The sequence below is a fragment of the Beta vulgaris genome, chromosome 1, assembly GCF_026745355.1.
Source record: "Beta vulgaris subsp. vulgaris cultivar EL10 chromosome 1, EL10.2, whole genome shotgun sequence".
Classification (NCBI taxonomy): Eukaryota; Viridiplantae; Streptophyta; class Magnoliopsida; order Caryophyllales; family Amaranthaceae; genus Beta; species Beta vulgaris.
The window spans coordinates 22,826,834-22,845,807 of NC_079202.1; positions in this window are offsets into that span (position 1 = coordinate 22,826,834).

An 18,974-nucleotide genomic window follows, 5' to 3' on the forward strand; every position below is an offset into this window, starting at 1 on the left:
GGCATGGAATTCTTGTTTGAATTCGCCTTTAATAATGCTCTTGTTCCTCTAGCTATGGATGAGTTTGTGCAAATTTGTTAATACTAATGGAACTTGCACAACTGAGTTAGAGGAAAGAAAATAAGGTTTAATCAACACTTTAAGCAAAGTATGGGAAGTTCCTTGCAAAGGAACTGATTTGTATTTTAAAGGAAAGGAACTGTTTCCTTTCCGAATTTTCCTCAAGACAAAATCTTAGAATATTTTGGAGGAACAGCTGGCCAAAACAAAATTAACCATAACCTACTCTCTCCCCTTCACAAAGTCTGTTTAATTGGTTTGGAGAGCACTCATTCCTCGAACTGAAAAGAGGAATGAAGTGGGTCTCTTGGATATGTGTTACATGTTTTGCTTGGACCACCACATACAAATCAATTTCCCTTCCCTCTTCATTCAACATTAACCCACTGTATTGAGAACAATTGTGTATTGGTACGGTCCTTGATAACTTCTTACTTCATCATTTGAAGTAAGACTTACGGGTTGGACCACAATGGAGTCAAACAAGGGAACATCTTGAATGAGAAGACCCTAAATGGACTTGGCTTGTCTGTCCAAGAAGGTGTTCTCATTCAAGGAAGAATGCTCCAGTTCCTCAGGAAAAAGAAAACTGCCCAAACTGACTTAGAAGAGGATAATGATGTAATCTTGGATAACCCTGTTCCTAACCGGAGGAACCGAAACCTAAGAGGCGCAAACACATTGCCATAAGCCTAAACCCTCTGTTCCTCTGAGAGTGAGAAGAGCACTCGTGAAAAATTGCTCAGTTCCTGTTCCTTCCAACGAGGACTCTCCTTAGTCCTTTCGGATAATGAGGAACAGGTACCTCACTCTCAAGGAACCTACTCCACCACCATCTCCCAAACTCTCTGTTCCTTTCACAAAATACCCTCCATTTCACCTTCTCCTTCTCTGTTCCTTCCAGTTTTGAGCAGTTGAAGGATGAAATAAAAGGCCAAATCCTTTTGCTTCCACCTCCACAACTCTTCCACCCACACCACCATTTCTTCCTCCCATTTATCACCCTTCACCTTCTGTTTCCATTCCTGGAACAGATGAGCCTTCAACTCAAACCCCTCCAGTTCCTTCACAAAAATCTCCCTTTGCCTCATGTTCTAAAGGTAAGGAACAGGACACTTCGGATGATACTAACTGGGTTAATGAAGTTGCCTTCCTGCACAACATATGAAATTATAATCATCTTCATTGGACTTTGGATGCCAAAACTGATACTATGATAAGTCTTATGAAAAGCTTGAGTGATACCGTTGTTGCGCAGCAAAAGAAGATGGACTCTATGGCCCGTGCCTTGGAGGAGCTGAAGGAACAGGTTGGACTCAATCATGGGGTGGTGATGAACAAATTGGAGGATGTGGTTGAAGAAGAAGTTGTAGAGGAACACCATTCCCCTTCCCTTTCTTAGTTTTTTTTTGTTGTTCCTGTTTCTTTAATCAAGGAACACAACTTTTGTTTTTTTCTTTTCTTTCTTTTTTTGTTATGGAACAAGTGCTATATAATCAATGACTTTTGCTATTATGTCTATGTTTCTAAATGATTTGCATAATTTCTTCCTTGGAATGGCTAGTATTATGTGATTGATGTTTGAGCAAGTTTACTCTTTGAACTTCTAACTTAACCACAATGGTGCTTGTATATTGGTCTTAAGGTGTTAAAAATCAATACATGCAGAGTCTATTCTTTTTGAGGATGACAAAGGGGGAAAGAGATTTAAGGAACAAACTGTACATAAACTTGAAAAAAGGAAAATTGAAAAAAATAAAAAAATGGATAAGGTAAATGAAAAATCAAAAATAGGTTAAGGTAAATGAAAAATCAAAATTCAGTTACTCACATAATTGTGTATTATTTTTCATTTTCTTCTTTATGTTTTTATTTCATTCACTTATATTATTTGTTATTTTCCTTAGTTTGTACCTTTGTTGTCATCATCAAAAAGGGGGAAATTGTTGAACCCTAGTTTTGATAATGACAAAGAAACAAAGGAACAAACTAAGTAGTGAACTAATGAATTATTTAAGTGTATGGTGTTTAAGGTATCAATGCAAGGAACTGGGAGAATACGAAGTCAATGAAGAAGTCAAGAGAGGATTTCAAAGGCTAAGTAAAGAAGTTTCTATGTTGATACTGGAGCAAGCATTGGATCAAGAAAAATAGAAGCTAGGCGTTTTATTTTCTAGTTCCAATGTAAAGGAACAAAGAAAGAATGGTAAGGAACTGTGGCAGTTATTTGAGAATGAGAGTTTGTTCCTTTGTAAGGAACAAACAAGTGGCACTAACGAATATGTTAAAGGAACTGTTAATAAAGGAACTAGACTTAGGCGTGTAATATTGTAACGGTTAAAAGATATTGGAGTAAGTCATGCCTAATTATAGGAAATTAGTTATTCTAATTTCAAATGATAAAATCAGTTTTAAAAAGAAAATCTGTTTGAAAAATATTTTATTTTTCGGAAAATAAGAAAATAAATATCCGGTTGTTAGAAAGATTTTATTTAAAGATATTATTTTCTTAAAGATTAAAATTCAGTTTAAAGATAAAAAGAGTTTTATAAAACTGATTTTCGGATAAGCTCAAGGAACTCCTATTACTTAGGAGTAATGGCTGAATTATCCACGTTCATTTTAGTTCATGGGATCATGGGACATGATGTAAAACGTGTTCCTTAGGGGAAGGAACATCATGGGTAATGGACTTAAACATGTACTCTAACTTAATCCCACGTTCTTCATGATTAACACTATAAATATAGAAGTCTAGATAAGTTCCAAATTGTGTCTGACTAAGTAATTAAGTGAGTTTAACTTATTAAGTGTCAGTGCCTTCATTCTCTCATAATAGCCATTTGTTCTTTGCCTTCTTACTCTAATTCCACTAAGCTTATTTCGATCAATTGTATTTGGTTTTTGGGGTAAGGGAACTTTGAGTGAAGTTCTGTAAGAGAAGGCTTTGAGTGAAGCTTGTATGTGTGAGAAAACTTCGAGTGAAGTTGAGAGGAACTGCTGTTAAGGGAACAGTGGCTCAGGAACTTGAGTTTAGGAACTCAAGGTGTGGCTCGAGTTAGAATTAGGTTGTAACAGAGTTGTTTGGCCTAATTAGTGAAAGTGTTGAGTTTAAAATCCCTAGTGGTCGAGGTTGTTTCTTCTTGTTGGGCCCAAGAAGTTTTTCCTCGTAAAAATCCCTTGTGTTCCTTTAGCTTGTTTATTCGTTTAAGTTTTAATTTCCGCAAAAAGTTACGTTTATTTCTACACCTACAATTCACCCCCCCTCTTGTAGTGTTCCTAGGGAAATAACAATTTCGTTTTTATTAATTAATATGTTATTAATTAAATCAGATTTTCGAGTAATGCTTAAAGTGGTTGCTAAAATTGAGGAGTAGTAAATAAAAACACTCCCATATTTAACAGCGTTCATGGAGATCATGGGATGTTTAAGGAACGTGTTCCTCCAAGTAAGAAACATCATGGGATAATGGTTTTTCCATTAATACATGTTTTAAACCCATGTTCTAAGATATTACCACTATAAATACTAGTGTCTAGTTAAGTTCCAAAGGGTGTCTGACTAAGTGATTTAGTGAGTTTAACTAAGTAAAGTGTCAGTGCCTTCATTCTCTCATAAAAGCCATTTGTTATTTGCCTTCTTACACTAATTCCAATATGTTTATTCGATTAATTGTATTTTGGATTTTGGAGTAAGGGGACTTTGAGTTAAGTTCTGTAAGAGAGAAGCTTTGAGTAAAGCAAGGAAAAGTGAGAAAACTTCAAGTGAAGTTGAGAGGAACATCTGTTAAGGGAACAGTGCTTCAGGAACTTGAGTTTAGGAACTCAAGGTATGGCTCGAGAATAGAATTAGGTTGTGACAAAAGTTGTTGGGCCTAATTAGTGAAATAGTTGAGTTTAAAATCCCTAATGGTCGAGGTTGTTTCTTCTTGTTGGGCCCAAGAAGTTTCTGTTGAACCCTAGTTTTGATGATGACAAAGGAACAAAGATGCAAACTAAGTACTGGAGTAACAAGTTGTTTAAGTGAGTGAATTTCAAGGTATCAATGAAAGGTACAAAGAGAATACTAAGTCAAGGAGGAAATCAAGTTTGGATTTTGAAGACTAAGTGAAGATGTTTCTATATTTGGTACTGGAGCAGCATTGGAGCAAGAAGACTAAAAGCGAGGCTTTTGTTTCTAGTTCCATTGTAAAGGAACGAGTGAAAATGATAAGGAACTATGGCAATTTAGAATGAGAATGGTCGTTTGTTCCTTTGAAAGGAACAGACGAATTGGCGCTAAACTTATAAGTTAAAGGAACTAACAGTTAAAAGGAACTAGACTTAGGATGAAGCATTACAACGGTACATTTAATGGCAGTTGAGTAAATTATGCCTAGAATCTAGCTAACCAATTTATTTAAGGAAAAATCTGATTTTATGAAAAATCTTTTTAAGGAAAAGATTTTATTTTTCCAAAGATGATAAAAATACTTTTCGATTTTTACAGAAATAATTTAAAGATAAATATTTTTATTAAAAGGATTTTATTTCTTTTTTATTAATTAATATGTTTTTAATTAAATCAGATTTCCGAGTAATGCTTAAAATGGTTGCTTAAATTGAGGAGCATTAACTAAAAACACTCCCATGTTTAACAGCGTTCATGGAGAATCATGGGATAATGGTTTTTCCACTAATACATGTTTTAAACCCACGTTCTAAGATATTACCACTATAAATACTAATGTCTAATTAAGTTCCAAAGGGTGTCTGACTAAGTGATTTAGTGAGTTTAACTAAGTAAAGTGTCAGTGCCTTCATTCTCTCATAAAAGTCATTTGTTCTTTGCCTTCTTACTCTAATTGTACTAACTTTATTCGATTAATTGTATTTTTGTTTTTAGGGTAAGGGGACTTTGAGTTAAGTTATGTAAGAGAGAAGATTTGAGTAAAGCAAGGAAAAGTGAGAAAACTTCAAGTGAAGTTGAGAGGAACAACTGTTAAGGGAACAGTGGTTCAGGAACTTGAGTTTAGGAACTTAAGGTGTGGCTCAAGAATAGAATTAGGTTGTAACAAAGTTGTTTGGCCTAATTAGTGAAGGAGTTGAGTTTAAAATCCCTAGTGGTCGAGGTTGTTTCTTCTTGTTGGGCCCAAGAAGTTTTTTTCCTCGTAAAAATCCCTTGTGTTCCTTTAGCTTGTTTATTTGTTTAAGTTTAAAATTCTGCAAAAAGTTATGTTTATTTCTACACATACAATCCACCCCTCCTCTTGTATTGTTCCTAGTTAAATAACAACTTCATTAACTAGGAAAGGACCTTAAGACTCTTTCTAAGGTCTGAGGGTCGAGAGGATGTCTTATATTAGAACTCAATAATTGTTATTGTGTTCCTTCGATAACTAAGAACATAATTTCTGCATCTGTTTTTGATTCTCAAGGGTTTTGTTTTGAAATTAAGAACAAGTGTTATTCCATTTCCTACAATAATATGTTTTATGCCAGTGCTAAATTGATAAATGGCTTATATGTGCTTGATAGGTCAGTATAAGTATATAACAAAAATCAAATGATTCAAACCTAACCTACATTTGACATTGTCGAATGGGTCATATAAACCAAAAGCGTATCCAAAAGTTACAACAGGATGGTATTCTTCCATCATCTGATTTCGAATCATTTCAATCTCTATGTGAATCAACAGGATGGTATGTATGTGAATCATGCTTAATGGGTAAGATGACAAAATCACCATTTACTGGAAAGAGTGACAAGGACAGCGATATCTTCGGCCTCACACATACGGATGTTGTGGTCCTATGAGCACAACGGCTATGGGAGGGTTTAATTTACTTCATTACCTTCACTGACGATTTCAGTAGATATGGATATGTCTACTTAATGAAACATAAGTCGGAATCTTTTGACAAATTAGAAGAGTTCTAAAATGAAGTACATAATCAACTTGGTAAGACGATAAAAGCATTGTGATCCGATCGTGGTGGCAAGTATTTGAGCCAATAATTTGATGATCATTTGGAGGATTGTGGAATTCATTCACAATTGACTCCACCAGGAACACCGCAGTTAAATGGTGTATCCGAAAGGAGGAATCGGACCTTACTGGATATGGTTTGATCAATGATGAGTCTTGCTGATATTCCGATTTCTTTTCGGGGATATGCTCTCGAAACAGTTGCACACACACTAGGAGCTCGTCAAAGGTTGTAGAAAAGACTCCATCTGAGTTATGGAATGGAAAAAGTCCAAACATGTCCTATATTAAGATCTGGGGATGTGAGGTCTATGTAAAGCGGTTACTATCAGACAAACTTGCACCCAAGTCAGATGAATGTCTCTTTGTGGGATACCCAAAAGAGACAAGGGGTTATTACTTTTATAATCGTAAAGAGAACAAAGTGTTTGTTGCTCATGATGGTGTCTTTCTTGAAAGGAATTTGTTTCTAGAAAGAGAAGTGGGAGTAAAATAATACTCGAAGAAATTCGAGATGAGAAACAACTAAACATGGTTCACACCATGCCAGAGACGGCCCGACGAGACGAAATTCCTGTCCAGGAGATGACGTATCAACCCGTGAACCTCCTATCGTCCCACTTGAATCTAATTCAAGCGAAAATCTTCAAGAAGTTGAAGAAAACATTTATGTTGATGCTCAGGCCCCGCGTAAGTCAAGTAGACCAAGAATTCCAAACAAGAAGCTGGTTGATTTCCTATTAACTGAAAACTCTGAAATTACTCCCTCTGTCTCAATTTATTTGCTACATTTTGCCATTTAGGTGTGTCCCTTATTATTTGCTACATTTGCCTATCTTACTACAAATGTTAATAAAACAAACAACTTAAACTTCAGCCCAAAAAATTATCCCACTGAAACAAATACCCTAAACCCACCCAACCCACCTAACTCTATTTATTACCCAACTTTCCCCATTTAACCCTACCCCAACCCCCCTATAATTGCTCCCTCCAAAACCCTAATCTCATTTCTTTCGTCACTTTCCTCTCTCTCCTTCTGACTCTCACTTTCCTCTCTCTTCTTCTTCTTCAAACCCTCAGATCTAGGGTTTTTCACTCCAAAATTGTTGAAAAAAACAGCAGATTAATTATCTACTCTTTTCTACGATCATTATAAACCTAATTTTTGTGGTTTTTGAGTGATTTTAGAAAAGCGAGTCCCTTGTTTGTTGGTTATTTTTGGGTATTTCATGGATGAGTTAACTCCGAAATCAAAGAAACGACTCTTTGATTTGATGGACGAGTTAGATACGGAGGCTAAAAACTCTAGGGTTTCAAAAAAACCCTTGGATTTTGGTTCGTTTTGTTGGGCTTGTGGCGCGCCTTCAAGAAAACCACCAGATCTTCAATTTGGTGGTGTAGTTGAGGGCAAAAAACCTGAAAACTTGGAGGATCCACCTCCGGAAGGCTTTAAATCATGGCGAGCTTACCTCTCTTGGTATAAAAACCATCTCGAAATGGTTTCCAAGCGTCCCCTTTCAAATTTTGGCTCAGATCGGTCCACTCCTTAACTTAAATCTCTGTTTTTAAAATTTTAGGAAGTTTTTTTAACATGCTTTGCCTGTGGGGTTGCGTTTGATTAGATTGCATGTTTAGGTTTTTGTGTTTTTTTCATGTTTTTGGCTCGATTTGTTTATACGCATGTTGTTTTTGCCTCGATCTGTTTAAAAACTTGTTTATTTTCCCTTGATTTGTTTTATGTATGTTTATTTTGCCTCGATTTTGTTATATATATGTTGATTTGCCTTGATTTGTTCGAATAAATGTTTAGGTTGCCTTGATTTGTTTGATTTTTCCCTTGATCTGTTGTTTTTGTGCTCTGAATGTGTATAAATGTTTGATTTGCCTCGATCTGTTTAGAAATATGTTTATTTTTCCTTGATTTGTTTTATTTCTGTTTATTTTGCCTCGATTTTGTTATATATATGTTGATTTGCCTTGATTTGTTCGAATAAATGCTTAGGTTGCCTTGATTTGTTTGATTTTTCCATTGATCTGTTGTTTTTGTGCTCTGAATGTGTATAAATGTTTGATTTGCCTCGATCTATTTAGAAATATGTTTATTTTCCATTGATTTGTTTTATTTATGTTTATTTTGCCTCGATTTTTTATATATATGTTGATTTGCCTTGATTTGTTCGAATAAATGTTTAGGTTGCCTTGAGTTGTTTAATTTTTCCCTTGATCTGTTCTTTTTTGGCTCTGCATCTGCTGGTGCTCTGTTAAGGTCAAAGGCCTCTGGTTGTGGTATCGGTTCTGGTTCTGGCAGTGGGTCATTCAGATCAAAAGTTGGGTAATTTTGTGGTGAATTAAGAGCTGATGGGGATGGTGTTGAAGTGTTATCAGTAGAACTGTCTAGGGGGGGCATAGCTAAGCTATGGATGCCAGACATTTCAAGCTGAGAAAGCTTCTACACTTTCCTCAAGTGAAGCTATGAAATCATAAATGACTTCTAAAAAACTCTATGATGATTTTTCTAAGAGTTAATCTACCCAAACCCCCCCCCCCAAGGAAATGGCTACTATTTGGTGTCTTTGATGGTGGTGGCTCGCTGTTGGTTGGTGTCTTTGATGGTGCTGGTGGCTGGCTGCTGGTTGGTGTCTTTGGTTTGGTTAATGGCAGTGGTGAAAAAATTTAATGCAAGTGCAAAAGTGGTTGTGTATAAATAGTCCCCTGTTGCTTAGAAATTTTTTCCAAGTTTTTTGGGGGAAAATTCAATTCCCCCTTAATTTCGAATTTTTGGGGAAAATTTCAAACCCCTGTTATGTAATTTTGCTTAAAAATTTTGGAGGGAAAATTTTAGTTCCCTTTGGTTGTATAATTGTAACTGAAATTCAATTCATTAATTATTCCTTGTAAAATTTTGGAGGGAAATGAAATCCCTCCTTCAATATGACTGGCGCCTTCTTTTAAAAGCATGTGGGCCAAGTCCTTTTTTTTGGCTTTTAATCTGCTTTCTCACACTATAATTAAGCACCATTACTTTTGTTTAATTTCCCCTCTGCACAGTGGGCCCCACTGTTTTCCTTGGTCTTTTTGAAAAAGTGCTTGTAGCAAATTAATTGGGACGGAAGGAGTATGATTTTGGAGAATTCAGAACCTACTACCTACAAACAAGCTTGACGAGCTCAGACTCTACGAAATGGCTTGAGGCCATGAAGTCCAGTTAGACTCCATGTCTGAGAATAAAGTTTGGACCTTGGTCGACTTGCCTGATGGGGTTAACTCTATTGGATGCAAGTAGGTGTTCGAATTGAAAACAGACAAAGATGAAAATGTATATGTCTACAAAGCAAGACTGGTTGCAAAAAGGATTCATGCAAATTCATGGCATATACTATGATGAGACCTTTTCTCCAGTGGCAATGCTTAAGTCAATTTGGATAAAATTAGCGATTGCTCCATTTTACGATTACGAAATTTGGCATATGGATGTCAAAACCGCATTCTTTAATGGGTAATTGAATGAGATGTGTGCATGACACAACCTGGTTTTGAGGATCCAGAAAATCCTAAAAGGGTGTGCAAGCTTGAGAGATCCATTTATGGATTAAAGCAGGCATCTCGGAGCGGGAATCTTCGGTTTGATGAGGCAATCAAACAATTTGGTTTCCTCAAAAGCGAAGAAGAATCTTGTGTTTACAAGAAGTTTAGTGGGAGCAGCCTAGTCTTCTTGGTTTTGTATGTAGATGACATACTACTCATGGGAAATGACATACGATGCTTGAGTCAGTCAAGGAATGGTTGAAAAGTTGTTTCTCTATGAAGGACCTTGGAGAAGCTGAGTACATACTGAGAATTAAAATGCATAGAGATAGATCTCGAAGGATAGTTGGGCTAAGTCAAGAAACTTACATTGATAAAGTCATTTCAAGGTTCAACATGGAAAACTCGAAAAGAGGATTCGTTCCCATGTCATATGGCGTATCGCTTAGCAAGAGTCAGTGCCCGACTAAGCCTGATGAGTTAAAGAGAATGAGTAGCATCCCTTATGCTTCGGCTATATGGTCTATCATGTATGTCATGATAAGTACTCGACCAGATGTTGCATATGCCTTGAGCATGTGTAGCAGATACCAAGCAAATCTAGGACAAGCACACTGGACTGCAGCTAAGAGCATCCTTAAGTACTTGAGGAGGACTAAAGGCTTGTTCTTAGTATATGAAGGTTATACTAATGCAAGCTTCCAAACTGATAGAGATGATTAACACTCTCAGTCAGGGTACGTCTTTCGTCTAAATGGAGGAACAGTGAGCTGGAAGAGCTCAAAGCAAAGCACTATAGCAGACTCTACGGCTGAATCAGAATATTTAGCATCGGTTGAAGCTGCTAAGGAAGCAGTTTGGATAAAGAAGTTCTTGACAGAGCTGGATATCATACCTAGTGCTCTGGAAGGGATTGAGTTGTTCAGTGGCAATAATGATGCTATTGCGCAAGCAAAAGAGCCAAGATCGCATAACAAGTCCAAACATGTAATGAGAAGTTTCATTCATTTGAGAGATAGTTGACAGGAATGATGTCATGATCTGCAAAGTTCACATGGATAAGAATGTGGCTAATCCGCTAACTAAACCACTACCTCAACCCAAGCATGATTGTCATGCTAGGGCTATAGGCTTGAAGCAAATGATGGAGTGACTTAATTAGATTGTACTACACTAGTAGAAAAAGGACAATTTTCGTCGCACGAAAGGGAAAACGACGCAAAAACATAATTTGTATCGCACGTAAAGAAGAGTGCGACGCACAATATGGGTACATAAGCACCAGATACGAGCTATATGCGTCGCACGTGCATAAGGTGTGTTGCAAAAGCCCAATTTGCGTCATAAGGTGTGTTACAATATGGGTACATAAACACCTTACTCAACGTGCGACGCATATCGCATCTTAAATCTCCCACAAGGCCCGATTCCCTTTTTATTTCAAAGCCAACCCGAAAAAAACTCTACACGCACGCCGTCACTCATCTCCCATCTCTCTCCCCCCTCCCTCTCTCTCTCTCAGTCCCTTCTTTCTTCTTTCTACTTCATGGGTTTTTCAATCCTCTGAAATCCGGACAAATTCTTGAATTCCATCTCCATCATTAAGCAATACTTTCAATGGATCAAACCCTAATTTTCGAATCAAGTTCTGACGATGAAGTGGGCCTCGATAATTCTTCCATCGCCGATAAGTTCGTGTAGAACACGAAGTTTTTTGGCGAGAACACAATTGATAATTGAAGAAATCGCCATAGAAGAAATCGCCATCGCCACTGAACTCGCAATTTGTGACTACACAGGTTTGATTTATTTTTCATTTTCGATCTGATTCATTTAGGGTTTTTTTTTCATTTTTTAGATTTGATTTTCTGTTTTAATTTTCAGATATGAAAATTTGTTTTTTCAATTTAGATCTGAAAACTAAAATCTTCATGTTTACTAAAACACAAGCAGCAGGTGAGGAGGAAGATTGATACAACGCAAGCAACAACATAACAACAGTAGCGGTGGATGAGAATAGCAGCGATACCGGCGGCAGCAGCCACACAGAGCAGCAACAATACCGGCGATAGATGCGAGTGATTCATGCTATTAGTTTTTCATTTTGTTTGCAATACATACTGTAAATTTATGTTTTTCATTTTGTTTGCAATACATACTGCAATACTGGAATTTTGTTGGTTTACTGTTTTGTGTTCGAGTTGTAAATTGTGAAATCATGGAATTTTATTGGTTTATTCTTTTGTGTTCGGTTCTTCTACTGATTCGAGAATCATTTTTTGTTCGCTTCTTCTTCTACTACTAAAATTATGGAATTTTGAATGCAGTATAGCCTAGTTCATAAAATTAATTTTTTTTAAAAAAAAATAGCAATTTGCGTCGCACGTAGCCCATGGTGCGACGCAAATCACTCATCTGCGTCGCACCCTAGGCAATGTGTGACGCACATTACCCTCTGAAGCTCTGTGTTGGGCTGGGGAGAGCCATCTGCGTCGCACCATATACAATGTGCGGCGCAAATAGCTGAAGATCAGCGTCTTTTGAGCATCCAACGCAGATCACTCATCTGCGTCGCACGTAGCCCGTAGTGCGATGCAAATCACTCATCTGCGTCGTACCCTAGGCAATGTGTGACGCACATTACCCTCTGAAGCTCTGTGTTGGGCTGGGGAGAGCCATCTGCGTCGCACCATATACAATGTGCGACGCAAATAGCTGAAGATCGGCGTCTTTTGAGCATCCGACGCAGATCATTAATAGTTCATCTGTGTCGAGACCTGTGCCATCGGACACAAGTCCCACGCAAATAGGGGTCTCGGGTCCAACGCAAATAAACCTTTTTCCCTTAGTGCTAGGTTTAGTGAAACTTATTACAATGTAGAGACATGGTTTTGCTATTTTATGTTTATGAGAAATAAATTTTATCGTATTTAATTTATGTTTGGTATTAAATAAAATGTCCAAAATATATCTTGAATTCAATGGTTTTCTCAAATATGTGATTTGATGAATGAAACATCATAAGTGAACAGAATTCATAGAATATTAGACTTCCTAATCTAAGTCATTGAATTGGACATAAATGACACATTAAAGGATTAGCATATAAGAATTGATTGATAGCGCCGTTTTGTGGGATATGGGAACATGGAAATGTTTAATCGATCATGTGGATATGTATAGTTGGTACATGATCGAACAAGACCTACTTAGAAGTTTTATAATTTTGTAACTATAATAGTGGATTCCTAAGACATGAGTGGAACACTACTTAGCCTAATGATTGGTATAACTTTGATGTTGTCAAATGTCATGCCGTAAAAGGGGACTATAAAGGCTGCATTCGGGTTGTGCTAAAAGTTGAGTGGGAGTTTTGGTTGCCACAAGATTGAAAAGTCCTCCTATATTAGATGGGATGGGTGTCTTGGCCCCTTGGAGAGTAAAAATTAAAAAATGCATGGCCGTGCTCAAATGGATTATTTGATGATCATTTGTTTGTCAATTTGAACTCGAATCTCAAGGATTAATTTGAATACTAGTATGGATGATATAGATATATGGGTCATACTATCAAATTAGACACTGAGAGACTTAAGGAATTTGAATATTGCATACTCGTCTCAGACAAGTGGGAGATTGAAGGAATTGTGTCCTCGACTTTAATGCAAATACTAAATATAACATGGGTCATATTATGGAGATAATAAATTCATTAAATTGGGTCGTCTATACTTCTTACTAGAGAATGCTATAGAACTTCATATTTAGTAATTACTAAATTCAAAGCCCAATTAGATGGATCCTACAAGGTCACACTTACACAATCTTCATCAACAAAAGAAAGACCTAGAGCCCATAAAGGAAGTACTCTAGGGGTGGTCGGCCAAAGAGAAAGAAAAAGAGAGGATTCCTAACCTAATTTATTCCTATAATTAGGTGAGGGGATTAGAAAATAAAGTAGTCAGTTTCTCTCATTATTTTCTCTCCTCTTTTCTCTCTTTTCAAAAGCTACGTAATACTGCTCCAAGAAATAGAAGAGTCCCTCTTCCTTCCAACTAGCATTGGTGGAGCGTTGATCTGGATTGGTGGACCTAGTAGAGGAATCTCAATTGCGGTTCTATCTCCGGATCTCGAAGAGCTTTATGGAAATCACGCATCAAAGGTTAGTTCTTAACTATTATGTGATCTTTGAATGTATATGCATGAGATCATGTTTTAAGTGCTTATGAATATGATTCATGAAATTCCACTTACAGTACTTATAATCCTACAAATCCTATATGATCAAGAGCTTCAACTTCAGTTGGTTGCAATTGCAGTTATGTAAATGACTGATAAAATGGATGTCAGAGAAAGAAATAGATAAGCAGGGGGAGGAGTACAAGTATGGGCTAGTTGAAGATTCTCCCCTAGGTTACAACAATGACCCTTTATTTATATCTAAGAACTTTCCTCTATGGTCGTCGCTTTCTTCCACCAAAGTAGAACATCTCTCCACTTCCTCAAAATGCCTACAAGATCCTTGCTTGGTTTGTTGTTAGTGGACCCGCATATCGTTCCATCTCCTCTTAATTAACTTGATAACTGCCTTCACATATGAATATCTTTGTAATTAAAATTAAAAATACCTTTTCCAATTCAGCATTTTTTGGATAAACATCAATGCTAGTATTTCCTTTAACTACACTGCAAACACTATTTTCAGCACATCTTTTTTCCATAGTTATTCCATCATCTTGTAGGAACTAAAACCGCTAAGAACATAAATTAAACTTATCTGAAAACCGTGGCGTGAAGAATTCACTGCCCTAAAGTTGAATTTACCCCGCTACAACAGACGGCCTCATAGCAATCAACCTCCAGGGGTACACGGTCTCTGCGTTTCCAGTGTAGATGGAAAAACGGATTGAAAACGATCTTGAATATTGCCCAAAATTATTGAATAGAAAGAGAAATTATAGAGAAGAAGAAAGTGTTTATGATTTTCTGTGTGTTTAATGAGAACAGTAACCTCGGTATTTATAGAAGAATAAAACCAGAAAGTGAGTTAAAACGTGGTTATTAGTGGGAGGAGTTAATGGCACGTAATTAGGAAATAACGGCACATTAAGGGAGGAAATCAGGGGGAAAATGGTAACTTAATTACTAACTAAAAACGGTCATAAAACTGACAGATTTTTGACCCAAAACTTTAGTTAGCCAAAGCCCAAGGCCCATGGCTCTGGCTCGGACCGGGCGGGCGCGCGCGTGTGGTGACTCCACTCACCACATGCCCACTAAAAGTCCTTTTGTCACACAACTCAATGGGTATAGAAAGTGTAATGTATATAAACCCCTTACACTTCCTATTATTCTATGAATGTGGGACTCTTCACATTCTCTTTTGAAGCAACTCTTGAGTTTCCTTTAAAACACTTTTTATAATAAACTCCAGCAATCCCCCACATGATTCAAAAGAAGAAAACAGGAAAAAAAACAGGGCTGAAAACAGATGATCTGGGCAATAGATACTGAGTTTTGAAGTATTAATGTCTTATGGACTTGAATTGACACTCAGTGCATACAAATATGTCTTACTGTCGTAAGAGGTAGATTTCTCTTTGAACCTTTCACGAGGTTAGCAAAGCATAGTTGCGCACTCAACCTTTTTCAAATCAAGATACGTTCTCGCAAATATAATATAGGTGCCCCACAATTAGCCTGGATTCTCGTGAATGCTCTAGAGAGCCTAAGCCTTTGGACTCTCATAGGGATTGGGCGTAACCCCCACATTCACATAGGTAAGTTCATCAAGTTTGTATTGTCACAAACCACCTCAAATAAGGCTATGAACTTATTAAGAGCTTATGCTCAACCTTACACATATAACAGTAAATTAAAACAAAATACTACATCACTTTTATTAATAGGAATGGTAGTAGTACACAATAACTTGAGTTGTTTTGTGATTTCGTTTGACCCTTTGAACTTAGGAATTCCTAAGAAGCGTATCCATCACAATTCACTCCCCAATAGGCTTTAAACCCATTCCTTGTGCTGACTCCAGCACCATTTACAAAGGCCTTTGGTGAGAGGATCAACAATATTCCTCTCTGATTTTACATACTCGAGTGACAACACATTATCTCTAATTAGATTTCTAACTATGGCATGCCTTAAGCGAATATGCCTTCTTTTTCCATTATAGGCTTGATTATTCGCTACCCCAATTGCTGCTTGCGAGTCACACCGCATAGAAACTGAGGGAGCTGGCTTCCCCACAATGGAATATCAGCAAGCAAACTCCTTATCCATTCAGCTTCTTGACCTGCCAATTCTAAAGCAATAAACTCAGATTCCATTGTAGATTTGGCATACATGTTTGTTTTGATGATTTCCATGATATAGCTCCTCCAGTAAGAGTGAAAACATAACCGCTAGTAGATTGAATCTCATCATTATCCGACACCCAATTAGCATCACAAAATCCTTCAAGACACAAGGTGTCCTTTGATAATGTAGACCCCAATTGGTAGTGCCTTTTAGATACTTCAACAATCTAATCAAGGCAACCCAGTGCTCCCGATTAGGATTGTGAGTATACCTGCTCAATCTACTAACGCATAAGCTATATCAGGTCTAGTATAATTCATCAAGAACATTACACTACCAATTATTTTTGCATATTGTTCTTGTGATATACTATCACCTTTATTCTTTTTCAAATGAATACTAGAATCATATGGGGTTTTCACAGGAACACAATCAAATTGATCAAACTTCTTTAATATTTTCTCAATATAATGAGATTGATTTAAAGATATCCCATATGAAGTTCTAGTAATCTTTATTCCAAGAATAACATCAGCCTCTCCTAAATCCTTCATCTCAAAGCAAGAATTTAGGAAACACTTAGTTGCATTTACTACGTCTATATTGGTCCCAAAGATCAATATATCATCCACATATAGACATAGAAAACACAACCAAGTTCATCAAATTTGGAATAAACACAAGCATCAGAATCGTTTACCAAAAAACCATTTGACGTAATGGGTTGATGAAATTTATCATACCATTGTTTTGGTGCTTGTTTTAAAGCATACAAAGATTTAATAAGTTTGCATACCTTGTCCTCTTGACCAGGAACTTCACATCCTTCAGGTTGATTCATATATATCTCCTCATTTGACTCACCATTCAGAAATGCAGTTTTACGTCCATTTGATGCACAATTAAATCATGAATAGATGCAAGTGCAATTAAAGCTCTAATGGTGGCTACCTTGGTCACAGGAGAATAAGTATCAAAGAATCTAACCCTTGTTTTTGGCGATGCCCTCCAACTACAAGTCTAGCCTTATACTTGTCTAAAGACCCATCAGGCTTGCATTTCTTTGTAAAAATCCACCTACTGCTTAAGGCCTTACAACCTCTAGGAAGGTCTGACAAAATCCAAGTGTTATTACTCATAATAGACTCTATTTCACTGTTAATAGCCTCTAACCAAAAACTTGAGTCTACCGATCTCATGGCCTCAGCATAGGTTCTCGGGTTCTCTTCTAACACAAAAGCATTGATATCTTGCTCATCTAAGCCCTCTTTCTCAGCTAGAAAGGTAGTAATGAAATCAGGTCCGAAACTAGACTCAGTTCTAGCTCTCTTACTCCTTCTAGGTTCTAAGGTCTCACTAGATGATGCAATGTCATGATGCAAGCTAGAAGAAGATGCAGCAGGCAAGCATGATGTAAACTAACTTTCATAGGAAACAATGCTCAAAAAATTCAACATCTCTTGACTCTCTAATAGGACCAAAACCAGATGCATCCTTAAGAATGAGTCTATATGCAGCACTGTTAGACGCATAACCAATAAAAATACCATCTACAGTCTTAGGTCCAATTTTACTCCTTTGAAAGTCAGGAAGTCCTATCTTCCCTAAACACCCCACACTTTGAGGTATCCCAAATTCGGCTTGAACCTTTCCACAATTCATAGGGAGTCTTATCTAACTTCTTATGGGGAACTCGATTAAGGACATAACAAGCAGAAAGGATAGCCTCACCCCACATATTAGTAGGCATACCTGAACTAATAAGCATAGCATTCATCATATCTTTAAGAGTTCTATTTTTCCGCTCAGCTATTCCATTCTGTTCTGGGGTATAAGGAGCTGTAACCTCATGTATAATCCCATTTGACTCACAAAATTTCTTAAGGCAAATACCATCATATTCTCCACCCTATTTGATCTCACCCTTTTAATCTTAAGGTCCAATTGGTTCTCTACTTCGGCTTTATAGATAAGAAATTTCTCTTCTGCCTCATCCTTAGAACTCAATAAAGAAACCTTAGTATATCGAGAAAAGTCATCAACAAAAGTAATATAATATTTCTTTCCTCCCCTACTCATGGAATTCTTAAAGTCACCTAAGTCACTAATAAAGTAGAGGAGCGGGACACATTTTTGTTGAATGCTTTCTTAGGGTGCTTAGCTTCTACACACACTTCACATTTATCAAAAGAAGTATTGCTAAAGTCGGGAATAAGACTAAGCTGTTTTAGCCTTTTAATAGAGGCAACATTCACATGACCTAGTCTAGAATGCCATAAAGAAACAGACTCAGCAATATAAACAGAAGCAGTAGAGTTTTTATTATCAATAACAACATCCAAAACAAAAAGTCCAGCATTACAAAAGCCTTTACCCACAAAAATACCATTTCTGGTTAATACAAGTTTATCAGATTCAAAAGATAACTTAATCCCAGCTTTGTTTAAAAGTGAACCAGAAATGAGATTTATGCGGATATCAGGAGCATGCAGAACATTCTGCAAAGCAATGGTTTTCCCGGATGTTAATTTCAGGAAAACCTTTCCTTTGCCTAAAACACTCACAGTGCTTGAGTTTCCCATGAAGATGCACTCTGATTCTGGAACTTTCTGGTAGTCCTGGAACACTTCCTTGTTGGCACAGATATGACGGGTTGCACCAGTATCCACGATCCATTCTGAAACATTGCTTACCAGATTTACCTCGGACACCACAGCAGCAATAACATCATCTTCAGCAAGGTTGGCTTGAGGTTTGTTGTCTTTGGCTTTGACTGGAGCTTCCTTCCTTTGACGGCACTCCTTGGCAGCATGCCCATACTTACCACACACAAAGCAGTTACCCTTAAAATTTACCTTTTCCCTTGAAGTTGTTGTTATTCTGCCTTGTACCATGAAACTGATTTTGGCCTTTGCCTTTTGGTCCTTTACCTGCAGCAGTCTTACTTTCCACAAGATTAGCAGAACAAGAAGAATGATCAACTGATTTTCCCTTTATTTGGATACGGCTCTGCTCCTCAATTTTTATATGGGACACTAACTCTTGAAGGGTAAAATCTTTCTGCCTATGTTTTAAGGAATGAACAAAATTCTCCCAAGAAGTA